This window comes from Ornithodoros turicata, chromosome 3, assembly GCF_037126465.1.
Source record: "Ornithodoros turicata isolate Travis chromosome 3, ASM3712646v1, whole genome shotgun sequence".
Taxonomy (NCBI): Eukaryota; Metazoa; Arthropoda; class Arachnida; order Ixodida; family Argasidae; genus Ornithodoros; species Ornithodoros turicata.
In genome coordinates this window covers 22,285,963-22,303,062 of record NC_088203.1, presented here as the reverse complement: position 1 = coordinate 22,303,062, position 17,100 = coordinate 22,285,963, and the positions used below count along the sequence as shown (strand labels likewise).

Genomic DNA, 17,100 nt, shown 5'->3' with positions numbered 1-17,100 from the left:
TTCAAACTTTCTTTTTTTTTAAGGAAAGGATTCGAAAGAGTCGTGGATTCGTCCCATCTCTAACAAAAACGTATTTGCAGAAAAATCTCTTTCACAAAATGGCGTCCTTCTGCTGCGTTCCACCATACATGCTCCCAAACTTATCTCGCCTCGCATCAGGTGCCACATACCATTTCGATAATACACACTGCGATTAATGACACACCTAGGCAGGGAGGTACGCGGAATAAATTACCTCTCAGTTTTTTGAAGGCAAAGATCCGCCCCCGACTATAGATAGCAAACATACCTCCTTCGGAGAAACGCACTCACTGGATTGCCTCGGCCCCGTAATGATACTGTGCTGTCTGCAAGTAACGACGCACAATACAAATCTAAATGCCGTTCTGATGCTCTAATGGCACACCAGTAGGGAAAGAAAACACTGACATTCTTTTGTTGAACGTCACTTCGTAAAGCTTATATCGGGCAACAATAGCGAAGGAGATTCTCCCTTCGATCATTCTGCCAGCGACACTCATCATGAGGGAGAGAGGGAGAGAGGAAAGAGTATGTAAAAATAACACCCTTCTCTCTTTCCTTGCAGCGACAGAGAGAGGGAAGCCGAGTCAGTAGCGGATGTTTGCACACGGCATGATATAAGAAAGGCAGATAGTATCGAGCAATCGTGTGTGTGGGTCTGTCTTTGTGCTCGGACATTTATACGTACTTACGTCTCTCTCTCTCTCTCTGGGATAGCGCAGAGTTGGAGGTTAGTTGTTGTGGAAGTCAGGTCGGAGCAAGTCTGGGTCCGCCGTGCGGCTACACGTATTTTTGGTTAGGTTGCTGCAGGTAACACACGGCAGACGACACAAATGGGGAATGAAATGTGGACTGGTGTTATTTAGCGAAGGTCTGTGGCAATGGCAATCCACGCCGAGGCTGGGAGGCGACCGGGGTTAGAATCCGGGTGTCGGCTGTGCTGCCTGGGTATTTTCCTCAGATGTTTTAAAGACAAATGTCGGCACAGTTCCCTGTGAAGTTGTCCCAAGACGCACGATGCCCCCCTGAGCGCGGCCGAAAACGGCAAGCCCTGCCAAACATTCTTCGGATCAAAAAAGAAAGAGAATACCGGACTCTTTGCGTGAGGCAAAAATCCGAAAGGAAAAATAGGATTCACCGCTAAAACAATTCCTGCCCCTGCATGCTACATTGCACAGTGAAGCACTGAATTTCGAAATTCTCTAACCTGGAATCAATATCCAGAATATGCGCGTGGTGCACATTATTTTGCTATCGCCCGAAGTACAGTATATTGTCTCCCCGTGACAGCCCCTATGAAGTTGTCGCTTCAAGAGGGACATGGGGTACGGAAGAGGAGGAGTTCATCAATCCTCGCCTCCGTAACCCACATGCAAAGGGAAAGCACGCACTGTACAGCTTGGGACAGAAATATACGGAACACCGGGGTGTCGGATTTCTCCACTGCGGCGACACCCTAGCAGCGAACAGCAGCGGGCACATACACTCAGAGATAGATATTACGGCCGGTCACCTGTTTCTTATTCGATCTCTCCCTGATACGTAGCAGGGGGCCACTCCGACGAAGAAATAAGCTAGTGTCGTGTTCCGTAAACTTTTGTCCCAAGCTGTACTCACGTTGGTATACAGCATTGGCACACGAGTGGATGGCATTTACCTTGCAACAAGTAGGATACGTATTTACGAGTTGGGAAGTGTCACGTTTTCTCAGTGTGCAGAAATAGCCAGGCAATCTTATTACTACCCGCAATGGGCCTACGGAGCCATGGCGATGAAACTCCCCACTCATCATTATTCTGCTGAATCATCGGCTGCCGTCGGCGTGCTTATACTCGAGCGGCAGAGAACGTGCAAAGTCAATCGGCGTGCACAGGCACGAGCACGCTGGGAGACGCTGCACGAACTACGGTGTTTGCCGTTGGAGTATAAACAGCCCTTTAATCGCTTAATCGTCGTTACGAGCGGAGAAAATTCAAAATTCAATTCGGGAAAAAGACGGGCGCGTGACGTATAGCACGCCCTTCACGTATCGCGCGAAGAGCACCGTGCACGTGTTTTGTCACGTGCCCTTCTCGACGAGTGCCCCGCCCCTCGTTAGCTCGTAACTCGTGCAAGCGATTAAGCCCCCTGGTCTCTCTCTTTTTTTCAGTTACCTAAAATCGAAATCCAGTATAAAACAGAATTATGCAAAAATTATGATCGACATTAAACACCCCCAAATTTAAACGCCAATGTTGCTTGGTTAATGACGATTTCTTGCGACTGCGGAACACTAATCATAACAAACGAGGAAGACGGAAGACGACAAGGAAGACAAGGAAGGGGTTTTCCTGGATCGTCTTTCACGCTGCCCTGCCTTTGTCTTCCTTCGTTCGGTTATTCTCGCATTATTTGCGGTGTAAGGACAGGTACAGAGTGTTTTAAAACTATCTTTCAAAGAGCAAGGCAGGAGTCTAAGCGGAGCTCACTTGGAGTACAGGTTATAGGATGACAGTCTTCCACGCGACTGGGAGGGGACGCGGGTTCGCATCCCCGCTCCGGCCGTTCTGTCCCATTTTTTCCCTGGGTTTTCCGGCTGACTTTCCAGACGGACGTTGGCACAGTTCCCCCTGAAGTCGGCCCAGGACACATAGAAACACCCCTTGTTTCCTCCTGCTGTCCTCCCTCCATCTGTACGTCGCTCATAGCTGCAGTTGGCTCGCGGCGCTAATGCGGACCCCCCCCCCTCCCCCCAACAAAAAGAGAAATAAAAATAAAACAACCGGTGAGTGTTTCACGGTGATGTAGACAGTTGATCTACCGCCCCTACACGGACGTAACGTCCGGGGGGCGCGGCCGAGATGAAGGTTGTTTGAGGACTGTCTTGAGATGGGGGTGTGATAAACTGCAACGAGGAAGTCATGTCCCGTATCGGTTGCTTGGATATTTGGCGGAACAAAAACGGGAAGCCGCTGACAGCGAAACCGCACTCGCTATAAAATTCAATTGGATGTTAATTTCATTGAAATGTTTTGAGCATCACAAAAAAGCGCGTGACACAACGGTTCTTCTGCTTTAGTTCAGGTCGCCTGTTTGTTGTGCCCACCGATACATTCAGATAACGTTGTCGAATGGTCATTTTTCGCGAACCGTGAACTAATAGTACGCAGAGCAACACGGGGGGGGGGGGGGGGGGTGACTACCGCAAAACGCAGTTACTTTTCAGTTCCACTTGTCTTTAGTGCAGCAGCCCAAATCGTTCCTCACAAGCTCAACCTTGAGGCCAATAATCGATACGCACGGTCAAAGCCCAAACCACAACCAAACTACCATTTTCCTAAGAAGAAAAAAGCCTGACCACAATTTATTTCCGGAATGCTATCCACGACCCTTTGCCGTTCGCAGAAACAGAAGAAGAAGAAGAAAAAAGGGTATTCCGTCTCTCACAAAAGAGAATCCCAGCAGAATGTCGCCTGGCTGCCTGCGATTGCCATCTCACCGGCGCCTCGCTATTGGTTCCTTTTCAACCACGTGACTGTAATAACGGGGGAGGGGGGGGGGGGCTAGCCCTCTCGTTCAGTGAACGACCACGGCGTCATTTCGACTCGATGTTCTCCCATTACAACGCGCTCACGTAAGAAAAAGAGGGGTAGAAAAAACTCTCTTCCTTTTTAACTGTTTTTTTTTATCTCTCTTCCATTTCTCAATACCTGAGCGGACTGCTCCTATTGCTGAACCTCCTTTCAGGGCTAACGCTGTGGGGAGCACTCCGGGATGAAATAAGAAAGCAATAAAGGGACGGGAAGAAAAAGAATCCACAAAGACGGCGAAACGACGACTTCATTCTTTGAAGAAAGGAAGAAGTACTGGACGCGGCAGCTCACGTCGACGAAATAAAAAAAAAGAATAAACAGAAAAAAAAACAGGTTTTTATTTGGACTCCCTTGTTTCTGTCGAAATGTTTTGTCTCCTTTCCACTATAAAGCCTCACAGTTACGTGACCCACCCAATGTTCAATGTTCCGGTGGGGTGAAAGCCAGACAGACGTCTCTCCGACAAATAGTTCACGTGTCCGACCGTGAGTTAAGAGACTATTTGCGGCATAGGCGCCGACTGCGGGGGGGGGGGGGGCGCCGCCTCCCCCGGGAAGTCCCGCTATGAGACTGACACCAACCTTTGGGGCTCGGCGCCCCCGGGTCGAAAGAGCGAAGAGGCACCAACCCCAAAAATGCATCTTGCAATTTGTAAAATATGTATCCGCCCACCATACTCATTATCACAGTAGAAGGTGAGGAGAAGAAACACAGAGGATGACACAACACATAGCCTGAATTTCGCCCAAAGCAATCAGATCAATGAAACGAAGCAGTCGAAAAGGTACCAGCAGCTGCCAGCGAGGTGTAACGGTAGGATCTTCGGAACGCATATCCGTTGGGAGCGGGTTCAACTCCCGCTGCTCCATTTCATTGACTATATTCATTATATTGCGCGCATTTCGGGTCGAACACCGAGCATTCGATGCATTGTGTTCCTTTTGCATTCAGTTTTCAAAGGCGTAATGCCTTCAGTTGAGCACATGTTCAAGGTTTACGTTCTCTCTGTTTTTTGTTTGTTTTTTCTGCCCTTCCTTCCTCTTATTTCTATACCAGTTCTGCATACATCATAGGATCCCGCCAGAGTGTTTGATTCTTCTGCTTTAGTTTTGTGTTCGTCATTTTTCTTTTCTTTCCTTCTTTTTGTTTTCTTTTGCGTTCTTCTTTCCTTTGCCTTTTTGGTCTTCCCCTTTCACTTTATTTTTGAATAACAAGCCGTCACCCATCTGGCTTACCTTTCCTTGCTTTTTTTTTCTTAATAAACATATCCCCCCCCGGCCAGAGTACTTACTTCGCGGTGGGCCCTTGCCCCCCCCCCCCCCCCGGAAAATGAACACACTCCGCCTCTGATGCGGCCTAGCAGTTATATTACATAAGGTCCATTACAATAAATAAATTTTGCGTGGAAAGCAACGACACTTTGCATAACACCAACAACTTTATTTGATGGTGATGATTGGGGAGTTAACACATTAATGAAGATAAGGGAGTTCGTCATCCCAATCGGTAATACTCTACTCAAGGCTAACAACAACAACTTTATTTCGACATGATAGATGGGGGAGCTTCATCGCCAGGGGCAATAGTACCCCATTAATAATTAATTAATAATAATACCCCATGGCTGGTGGTGATGTGGGGAATGAAATAATGAGCCCCTTCACAATATGGAGCGAAGTCCTATGGTGTCCAGAAAGGTGAAGAGAGCTTTGACGGCAGAACGTTGGTGGACTGGATGTGGCCAGGGACCAAGCTATTTTGTGTGAGAGAGAGAGAGAGAGAGAGGGGAGGGGGCGAGAGTCCAGCTCGTTACGGGATCCAGAGAGTCCAATGCTAGAGGTACATACAACGGGGAAAACTGAAACGCCAACATAATTGAACTTTCCTCCTTTGTAGTGATGAGGCGAAACCCTTTCAATTGATACCCAAGTCTGAAATACCGCCGGAATGAATACAGCACCGTACAATTGATACATTATCTTTCGCCCTCTTTCAAGGTGTACACAATGCTCCGTGAACACAATAAGTTGGATATGGAGTCATCACGGAGGACGCCCTATAGAGGCAGGCACAATAAGGTATTGTCGCTCGCCGCAATCTCAGGTTACATTTGGGACAAAACTTCACGAAACTTTTATTACCCCGATTCTCGAAGTATCTCGCTTGAAGCCGAACGCTGTCAACACGATCTAACTTAACTCCACTGAATTCAAATTCTGAGCAAAAGAAAACCCCAGTGGGATAATCGAATCGAACTCGTCGCCAGAGGAGTTTTGCTACTCCCAGACTGGGGCCCTGCCCCATCAAATTGCTGCAAGTGCAATGAAAACTGCAATGACGGAAAGTCAAATATGGCAAGCACACCAAGGAACTCGTTTCGATAACAGTAGCTTAGTCCTCACAGCGTGCACTGCAGCATGAAGTCAGCATGCATTTCCGATTCCTCTCCACCACTATCAGGCAAAAATGGGAAACGTCTTTTAGCACTGGCAAGTGTATAAGATAAGTATTTAATGAGATTGAAACATTAAAAAAATATTTTACTAAAAAACAAGCTTTCGAACGGAGGGACTACTATATCAGATCGACTACACGCCCTGTGCATTTGATCCTTTGATGCACGATCATCGATCGAACTATATCACGGTTTGCACGCGGCACGGGCTGTCTATATCGTAAGAAGTGAAGCAATCAAATAATTTCCTGCTTTCGTTCAGAAAGGACAAAGATAACCTCCCTGCCATCATTCAAAGTGATATTCGCAAAACAGAACCCCCATTCGGCAAGCGTCGCTCAATTTATATCCGACATACGAGGACTTGTCCGTCCTTCCATACGCCGCTCTGTTTCCGCTCGGAGGAAACGGAAAGTAAAACAATGAAGGCGAGGAAACCGTACGTGATGCTCGCATAAATGTAGGGCACGAAAATAAACGTAACACTTAAATGCAGGTGCGTTGAGTTCTCGTCCAGATATCGCCGAGGAAGAATAGACAGCGAGGATAAGAGGTGAAAGGGGGTGGAGGGGGGGGGGCGTGAAAGAACGTGACGACCAAAAACAATGGATCTTCCGCGCCAAGATCGCCGACCCCCACCAGGAAAGCGAAAACGAAAAGAATCATCCCGAGAGCCTTTCTCGGTTCCTGTTGAACACCCACGGCTGAAGAAAAGAATGCGATGCGATGCTTTCAAAGCGTCATGCGACGCTCACTCTCTGGGATGGTTTCGACCATCCTGCGAGACAAGGGAACAATTCACTTCTGAAATTGCGGACAAGCAGCTACACATTACCTCACGAGGAAAGTGTGGTTCGAGCAGAGCGGAAAATGGAATCGAGTGTCCCTCCCCTTCTTGAGCTGCAAGCATGTCGGAAAAAAGATTGCAACGACTATTCGAAGACGATTTCTTCTAGTTCCCTCGTTCAATACCGACAGCGTCCCATTTCGCGTTCCGTAAACATGGTGCAACATGGAGGCAAGCAACAAGGCGTAAAAATGATGTTGACGCATTCATGCGGTGAGTATAGGAGAATGTGCAGATTTAGGAGAGGGGGAGATTCTTGTTTTGTTACGTGTTGGCGCTGCGAAGCAACGGTGGCTATGAGCGGTGTACAGATGTGGACAGATGGAGAGAGGACAGCGCGAAGGAGTGTGGGGTAGGTGGTTCTTATGCGTCCTGGACAGACTTCAGAGAGAACTGCGCCGACATTCGTCTAGAAAGTTTTCGGAAAGTCCAGGGAAAAACCTCAAACAGCACAGCCAGTGGTAGGATTCGAACCCAGCACCTCCCACTCTCCAGCACGACCTTGGCAGAGTGGGGGATGTTGAAACCACGACCTACTCTATACTAGAGACCTGGACAGCTGGCGATCCCCTATGGGAGAGACGGGTCACGGGTTAGTTACGTTAGTGACCGCTGCAAGCGCCACATAGCATTATTGGGGAGAGGGAATCACCCTTGCCACCGCCTTTAGTCTGCTACTGCTACGCAGGGGTACACAGGCTGTTGCTGAGCACGCGCTATTATCTCTTTTATACTGCTTCGTCGTTGTCAACACAGCCTACCATACATCGCCGCGGTTTCGACAAGTCACGTGGTAACGAATAGTGCGAGCTAGCGCCAAATCCCATAGCCAAGCGGCGATTGCCAGAACTACTACCCCGGTGCTGGGAGCATTGCGCATGTCCAGGTCTCTAGTATAGTAGTAGATCGTGGTTGAAACTATCTTCATTGTAGAGACGGAAGGGCCGGGTGACTCGAACCGAAACTGTCTCAGCACGGGCGTCATCCTCACGCACTCCTTATCATTCCAATAAACCCGTTGGCGTCGCATCTATCCTCAAGGGTCCTCAAGTGACGCCGAAATCTTCATTTTATTTTTCCTTAAAACCAAATTAACTCTAGGGCCCGGTAATTCTCCACAATCAACGACATAATTACTATATAGTAATTGTAGTTTGTTCCTCAGTTCATCAGCTGTTTCGTTCTTCTATTTCTTCATTTTTCCGCACTTTCCTCCTTTCGTTTCTTCATTAGCCTCCCGGCCAATCGGTCAGCGCTAATGGCTCCCGTCAACGAATGACGTTCAAACACCTTCTTACAACCCAATTCCTCTCGTCTCTGACGTATATGTCGGACCAGACCCTCCTGGCGAGAACTGCAAACTAATTATATCATAACATCTCTCGTGTAAGAACTCGTAACATCGTTTACCTTCCGACGTTTTCGATTCCGTCATACTTCTCGAAAGAGCCTCAACCGGTTAATTTCGAGAAACATTTCCTGCAACCACCCGACAGCAATTAATAACGAAAAAACCGCGAATCAATTCCAATAAAAAAAAAGAGGAAGAAAAACTCGACACCGAGAAAAGCTTTTAAAACCCGCATCGAGTATAATTAAAAAACGAAATGAAACGTGGCTCGCCCTCCACTTCCCCCTTTCCATGTTGGAGGCCTTCCGCTTTTCCTGATTGGTTGCATGGCAGACCTGCCTTTATAAATTAGCGCCCCTCGAAAAAGGAGAAATAATAATAATAATAATAAAAAAAACCTCTTTCACTTGGTTACATTATGTACTTTCTTTCTTGTTCTTCTTCATCGCGTATATTTTTAATTATTTTGCGATGAGCGCGGGCATGGTCGCTCCTGTTTTCCAGCCACGTCCTTAATTAAGGAAAAAGGCCGAGCTACTTTCTTACATCCCCCCCTCCATCACACACACACACCTTTTTTTTTATTGTAGTTTTTCCTTCACGAACGGCTTGACGCGTACCCTTCTCCTCCTTCATGCTTCCTTCTTTCCCTCTCTTTGATTGCGCGTCAAATTTAAAACGAAAATTACGAGTACCTCCTCCTCGCATAGCCCGGGTTGCCCTGTGGCCTCGTCTTCGCTGTTAACCCTCACGCGCGATAACGTAGGAGAGGGACAGTTTGACAACGGATTCTCTCATCGTTCACGCTTCCGACGTAGCTACAGTGATTAGATTAGAAGGAAAATGAAGAATGTGAGAGAAAGCATGGTTCTGTGGGACAGTCTTCTTTTATGTTGAGAAAGTCTGAAGGACCAGTAATTGTTAAAATGGACTTCGCAGGGAGTTCTCAGAATGTCGTAGTGGTGACGGAGCAATGTGAGATACAATAACCTCGTATGTACAGGGTGTTTGCTCTAACGTGTCCAGAAATTGTGTTTAAAGCGAGCGATAAAAGAGAAACGAGCGCTACTTTTCAGCTACTTGACTAAGAAACAGGTGCTACTAGTGAAGCAGTACCTATTTCTTACTCAAGTAGCAGAAAAGACCACTTGCTTTTCCTTTATCGCTCGCTTTAAATATAATTTCTGGACACGTTAGAGCAAACACCATGGGATAGATGGGATATGCGAACTTCATCTGCGGGCTTCAAAGTTGTCACGCTGCTATCGTACGCGTTTTACGACGGGTTTATGCATATGTACTTTTCCGTTTCCGCCCATTTGCAGTTGTCGGCAAACGTATAAGACAATGATGGAATGTTTTTTTATTTTTTTTTTAGTTCTGTGTTAGCGCCGCGAAGCAACTGTGGCTATGAGAGGCGTACAGACGTGGATAGATGGAGAGGGCACAGCACGAAGGGGTGGGGGACAGGGGAGGTTAGTGTGCGTCCTGGGCCGACTTCGGGGGGAATAGTGCCGACATTCGCCTGGAATGATGAAAGTAATTGTTCTGAGGCTGGAATTCTGAGGCTGAGTAATTGTTCTAAGGCTGCCACACTTCAACAGTATAAGACAACGTGAGCAAAGTATATTACTTTTACTGTGCCACTTTAGTAACAGTAAAGGAGAAAGAACTAAACTTGTAGAGCCGTGCGCCCCGAACACAGGAGAGTTGATGCAAAGTCCTCTCTCCATCTGTTCCTGCACTGTTTTACAAGAGTTACTTCTCTGTGTTAACGTGAAATAAAAATAAAACAAAATGCGCGCGCACCGTTGCTGACGGTGTATTAAAGAACTTGCTCGCGTAGATTGCAAGATGTACCGACTCCTGTATTGAGCTATAGGTCACTGGTACTACGGGTTGGCTTCTGCTTTCCATCTGCAGCAGATTTTTTGTTTTGTTTGTATCTGGTGCTAATGCCGCAGAGCAACTGTGGCCATGAGCGACGTTCAGAGGTGGACAGATGGAGAGAGGGCAGCAGGAAGGAGTGGGGGACAGGGAGCCTCCAATATGATGCGCGATACGACGAATTCACAGTCGACATGTTACAGCACACGTTTGTACATAGCCGCATGTAACACCTGGTGCAGGAAACGGAAACACAGAACGTGAGGCGATGTCACCAACTATTGAGGAACGTCACTTTGGATGCATCAGCGGTATTCAGTATGCACTGAGTAGTCAGTATACTCATTACTGAGTATACTGAGATTGGTACCTATACGCTCCGTGCTCCTGAGCGATGACAAGCCCTCGTTTTTATGAACCGACGACGTGCAGAACTTCATCGTTACAGGCTGCACAAAAGAAGAAAAAAAAGAAAGAAAAAAAAGAGGCAAGACGAATCGGGTATGCTCCCGTCTGAAAGTAAACACATAAAGCGCATTACGGTTGACGCAGCAAAAGATGGACAAAAAAGTGACGCCCGGCGCGGGACATTCGTGTGTTTATCCATAGCCTCGAGTACGAAATGGAAATTTATGACTCACTCAAGGGCCCAGAAGAACTTGCAAACGGAAGAAAACCAAACAGGACGGGTGGAAGCGAAGATGTGCCTCTGGGACCTTACGTCTCCTCGTATTTCGTGCACCACTCGCAGAGTCTGCATCCTTCAGTTTACTCCCTCTTAGTATTTTTATATAACCGCCGAAAAGGTTACGTATACGGCTTTCATCGAAGGTGAGTTACGCAACACTACTCGTGACTCAAACGAACTACAGATGGCGCCCCGAAATTCCAAGATGGCGGAGGAGTCCAGGCCTCCCGAGGAAAGCGAGCGTAGGGAATGCGGTGTCGGCCGAATTGTGTTAATCTATTTCAGTTATTAAAAATTGGCATGCTTCGTGAAAAAGAAATTAATTTTGTCTGTTGGTCGTTTCATACTGCGCAGCTCAACTCGGTGAAGTAGGCAAAAAGTTTCCGCCGCCGGAGTTTGTTAGTGGAGCGAACGGAGGAGGCATTTTAAAATCTAAGAAGGCAAAGCAGGGATTATTTGCTTAAGAAGAGTGACATAAGCATGTGTTACGGAATGAGGATTAGCAGTATGCAAGTAATGACACTTTTGAGTTTCTCCTCCGATAGTCCCGTAATATGTGAGCGTTACAAACGAACAACAGTTCCGTTGGACGTGCAGTCAGGGCCGCCCAGAGGGTGGGGCAGCCGGGGCAGGGGCCCCGGGTAACTTCAGGGACCCGCTGGACCCAAGGCCTGTCGTAATCACAAAGAAGAAATACTTGGACTGTGTTATCGATGCGTGAGGAGGGGGCCCGGGCATGACCCATCCGCCAGGTCCCGTAATTTCTTTCGCCGGCCCCGCTAAGAATTAGGCATCTTTTGTCGAAACTTTGAGACACAAGTATTAATACAAAATTGTAATGCACAAGTTAACGTTCACATGGGCATTTGTAAGAGCTCTAGAGAACACTTCTTTGTTTGGTGCGGTGATGACAAAACGTGCTCATACGCTTTAATCCTGATGTTTGCACAACTCTGTAAGCATATGTCAAAGGTGTACGCGAACAATACACCTTTTGAAAGCCCTTGACACACACGCGTATATCGGGCACCTTGTCTTCACTTAACACGCATATACGTACAATTATTTAACACGCATACACGTGCAATCGTTTAACGTGCCATACGCTGCGTGGCGAACATCTAAACGTTGCAAACGAGATGCTCTGGCAAAGTGTAGTATTCTTTTTCTGCACTGCTCTTGGTATTCACGTACAACTTGGCGTGATGTTTTAATCCTTTTGAGTCATTCCTTGATACGTGTGCGGCACTAGACAGAAGCTTTCTCTGTTTATATGAACCCCACAGACCATTCATGGATGCTTGTCTGCGCCGCATTAGTTCGGTGATATTGTGTACTTTGCGTGAGGTCTGATAATGCATACATGTCAGCGCAACAAAGAAACGCCGGTACCTTGTTCTGTATTGCTAAGATCAAAGCCGTGACAGAGGTGACAGAGTTGATCAGGAAGCTCGTGCGATGGGTCAACAGATGAGATTTCCGTTCCGTTCTTCTTGATTAGGAAATTACTAAAAGAAAGCGTGGGGTATTTCTAACAGGCTGAGAAGAAATTAGTAGTGCAACATTCCTCTTTTCGATTTCGATACATTCTTTGTTCTGTCCATAAACAACAGCTGTAACGTTTCCCTCCCCCGACGGGCTCTCGGACTTGGACTCGCAGCTTTTCTAAATCGCCACCAGGTGGCCACGGCTTCGCTAGAGTCGCGAATACTGTCCGCCGGTGAACGATGACAACGAATACATGAAGTGACGATGATTGAGCAAAACTTGCCATTCCCCAGTGGCCAGTACAATATATGAAGTGACGAAGTGATTGCTAATGATTCGCATGTAAGTGTTCAAAAGTTCAAACGACGGCACGGTCACGTGAAGGAGTAATCGGCAAATTGGGCCTGACGTACCCGAATTATCCCAACTATAACATAAATACTTCTCTACGTATTTACTCCAAGAGGCCACGCTATAGCCTTTGGAGGAATGACAGCAATTACCGGGAACATTCCGTGGCAAGTGAAGTCACTTCCATCTCCACCACGGCACACTGCACACCGTGCGAATATCACTGCCACTACAGAATGTGATCACAATGAAATTCAAACAAAAAATTGGTTTTCTAATAATGCTGAATAATAATTAAAGAATGAAAGAACTATAAAGGACAATAACCGGATTCAACTGCAGAGACGGCGGAGGCCTGACTAAGGAAGAAATACCGCAGTGACCCATAAACAACACAGCGTGTGATCAGTTCCGCGAAGAACCTGCAGCTTGCTGCTGCACGTGACACCACAATGCATCACTGGCAGGACTTTCTCCATCTGCCACACGATACAACACATAGCAGCGGAAAGAACGTCGAGTCACAAGAACAGCATTCGTATCCTCGCAACAGTTCTGGGGGAGAGGGGGGGGGGGGCAAACGGATGCAGTCCTTATTCGCCTTTCTATAATGTTTAGAGTTCGCAGACAGTTCCAAGAAGCTGCATGTCCCTGCCGGTCCTGTTCGGGGGCCCAAGTATCCGGCACGTGTGGAGAGTTGCTCTGCTGGAGCTTCCTGCGAAATCGAGATAAGAAAAAATAGGAGGAGGAATCGGACGTTGCAGACGATTGTCGACCCTGACGTCATCCCGACGCGCTCAGGAAGTCGCTCAACGGCAAACGTTCGCATGCACTGCTAAGCGTGGGGCATATTCCGTAGCAGACGACAGAAAAGGACGCAGTTGGTGCCGTCTGCTAAGTGTCTTCTGCTAAGTGCGCAGTACGCCATTCCTGATATTACGCTCCGTAAGCAGGTGCTTTTTTTAAATATGTTTTCATTAGAATATTCCGTGGGAGCGGAATATTTCGCTTGTGCATATACACGGTCACATAGTCACAGTCAGAGGTGGCCATCCTCACGAGGGCAGATGAGGGTGAGGAGGTCATCACCCTCACCCAGTGTTGTATCCGCTACGAAAACGAAGTAACGAAATACCGCTACTCGATACTCCACAAAAAGGTGGCGTAATAGCGTCGCTACCAATTTGAAAAAGTAACGCGCTACCGCTACGAAGTAAAAGTAACGTAAATACTTTTCCGTTGCTTTCCCGCTACCGTACCATTCTCTACAGGCAACACCTTACTTCAGGCATCTGGTTGCTGAATGTGTCTAAAGACGGTGAATATTAATGTTCCTTCATGTAGCAAGCATGCAGCATTACAGCAAAGATGTATTATTTCTAGAGAGGGGACGAATCTAAAATTTTTCGAATCCAAATCCGAATCCAAGGAAGGTTCTTCGAATCCACGAATCTTTCGAATCCTTTCTTTAAAGAGTTTGAAAAGCCAGGAAAAAGAGTTTCGAAGCAGAATATGATGCCGTTGTTTAATGAACAAATTAATTAATGCTTCAGTTTCAGAAGAAAATATACCCACATAGTTTTTAAACGTAATTTATTTAACATGTTGTTCTTCGACTACAAGAAATGCATAAAATCTCGAGTCTGAATTATTTCCGTAAGACTAAGCAAGAATTAAAAGCAAAACCAGGTTACTTTTAAACTTGTAATGTAACAGTTCCTGCGTGAACTCTTTCAGTCCGGAGCAATGTAAACAAAGAAAGAAGCGAAGAAAACACTTGTCGGCCAATGAGGCTTTCGGCGGACTCCGGAGGCGCCCATTTGAAAAAAGAAGAAAAAAACAAAACAAAAACAAACGTAGTTGGTGGATTCGAAAGATTCGATTCGCTATCTCGAATCCCTGAATAGGATTCGAGGATTCGTGGATTCGGCTGGCACATCCCTAATTATTTCACATTGATCTTTACCTTGAGATGATTTAACGCCTCCAACGAGAATAGACATACTTCTGAGTGCTGTTGGCATACAGCACCAAAGTTTAGGTCTCACAGGAACAATTAGGAGTTACTGTTGTTGCCTACCCCCTGCCTCTATTGTTCCAGCCTGTCGACGGCTCCTCTTACAAGCCGTTTGACTATACGAAACCAAAAACTACGTTTAATACGCTTTTTCTGGGAGTATGCGTTCCTCAGGGAGAGTCAACCCGTGTGAGATTACCTCAAAAAAAAAAAAATTAAAAAGAAAAGGAAGAAAATAATAATAATGCAACTTTTCCATAAAAATGTCCAACGCTGTGCACAGGATAGAATATAGATAGAAAGAAAAAAATGCGAACGTGTGTACGCTGTCCACAATCAAGTGCTTTTAGGTAAATCGTCTGTGTACCGCCACCAAGCAAGTGTGCGAAGAGCATTACCAAGCATATTGGCATGCACTGACGCCCGAGTAATATTATTGTTTATTCATTTTGTGTGGCTCACATACCAAGAGTGTAACACATTTAGTGTGTGAAAATAACTAAATCGTATTCGGCAACCAGTGTGAGCTAATGTTATTCTATCTTGCCAGAAATGCTTCACCTGCGGCGCAAGCACATTTTAAAGCAAAGTCGGGGTTACATTTGGAGTGACAATGGCTATGGCGATATCTCGTTGCGTTTCCGATATATTTCCGTAATCCATATCCAAAAGACACAACGCTTTCTTTGTCTGCCCCGAACAATAAAGTTGCAAAACACAGTTTGAAACGTGCTACCCACCCGCTCATTCTTGTTTTGCAACTGGTTGTATAACTGAAACTAGCTTCGTAGCCCATATTATACAGCATGTTTGTGTTTCTCAGATATGAGATAAACAAGCTAAAAAACGCAGTTAGTGAAATTGAGGAAGATCGACACATCAGTCTGCCTGATTAACAAGTAACTAAAAGGAATAACAAGAAAACAATTCTGCTTCGTCACCTTTTTTGTGTGTTCCATGACTTTCATATTATGAAAAGTAGCGGTACCGGAGAAAGAGTCGGCCGCTACCCACATGTGTAGCGGAAACACGTTTTCCATTACCAGTTTAAAATGTAGCGGTATCGGTGGTGGTGATCGTGAAAGGGCTCGCCGTTGTCGGCCTCACAGAGGTGGGCAACGTCACGACTGACACCCTGGGAAATGTGCGTCCCTGGCCGACTTCTAGAGGAACTGCATGTGCCGACATACGTCTGAGAGCGCCCGAGGAAAACCCAGGAAGAACCCTAGACAGCACAGACGGCAGTGGTATCGCTATTCCTATACCAACAAAGTAGCGATTACGGTAGCTGTGCTACTAGTAGCCCTGCTCTCACCTGCCGGATGTTGAGGTAAGAAATTTAAAGAAAAAGACACGAGGAAAATTTTCAGAAAAAAAAAATAAATAAGGTGGTGTGAGGGCAGACGCCCACTGATTGTCACAGTTACCTGGTGGTGCCGAGCGCAATTTTTTATATGCATATTTTTAAATTTCGCAGTGTTACGCTGACGGAAATGTTTTGTGGACTACAGCCAAGCTTCACACATAACTGCCTCACCGTTCGGTGTCTGGGACCGCACAGTGCAAATGCAATTGACATGAGCTGGTATCAACCACTCCCTGAGATTAAAAAGAGAAAGAAAACGCATTAGCAACCTTTACATCGCACCAACACTCTTCCCAAGAACGAGCCACGCCATCTGGTGAGTGTTAAAAACAGTACGCTACACACGAACTACCAATTACATCTCATATCGCGGAGGTCATTTAATCGCACATTTGCGGGGATACTTTCTAATTAACGCCCACGAAATGTTCTTCTTTTCACCCCGCTCCCCATCACGATTTACATTTTTTTTTAATATTTCCATTTTTCTTTCTTCGATTTTCTTTTCGCAATCGGTCTTCATCGATCGATGACACCGCGCGTGCGTCCCCGGCGCGTCGTTCCTCAAACGGCCTCAAATTCGGAAACCTACCGAACCCTGTCACTTTCATATCTTCCCCTTTATAAATGTAATCAAGGCTGACACTTCTTTCTACCTTCTTTTATCTCCCCTTTCATCTATCCGCTTAGAGGAATCTGCAATCGGCTCCCACACGCACACTTCTCTCTCTCTCTCTTTTTTAGTATCCTTTACCTTAACGAAGCGACTCCCACGAACCCCGTACCCTCTTCGAAAATCGACTTATGCACGCACGGATATCAAACAAAGTGACAGAAAGAAGAAAACCGGCGGGCGATCAGCAAACATTTCTGTTCTCCAGAGAAAAACCAGGGAAAAGAGAGTGAGACGAAATAAGGGGTGTCTAAGGAGGGGGGGGGGGGGGCTAGGTGGCGCTAGGGTGAGGGTTGATGCAAGTTGTATGAGACGGGTCACATATGCTGCAGAGGGGTGATATGAAATGTCTTTTCGCCAGGCTGTTATTTCCTTGTGTTTATG

General features: G+C 46.5%; 1 protein-coding gene across 2 annotated transcripts in view; it reads right to left on the bottom strand.

The window, feature by feature from the left end:
* Positions 1 to 17,100, bottom strand: part of LOC135388283 (plexin-A2-like) — a 246,693-nt gene that overhangs the window by 136,190 nt on the left and 93,403 nt on the right. The gene's annotated exons all lie outside the window — the stretch shown is intronic.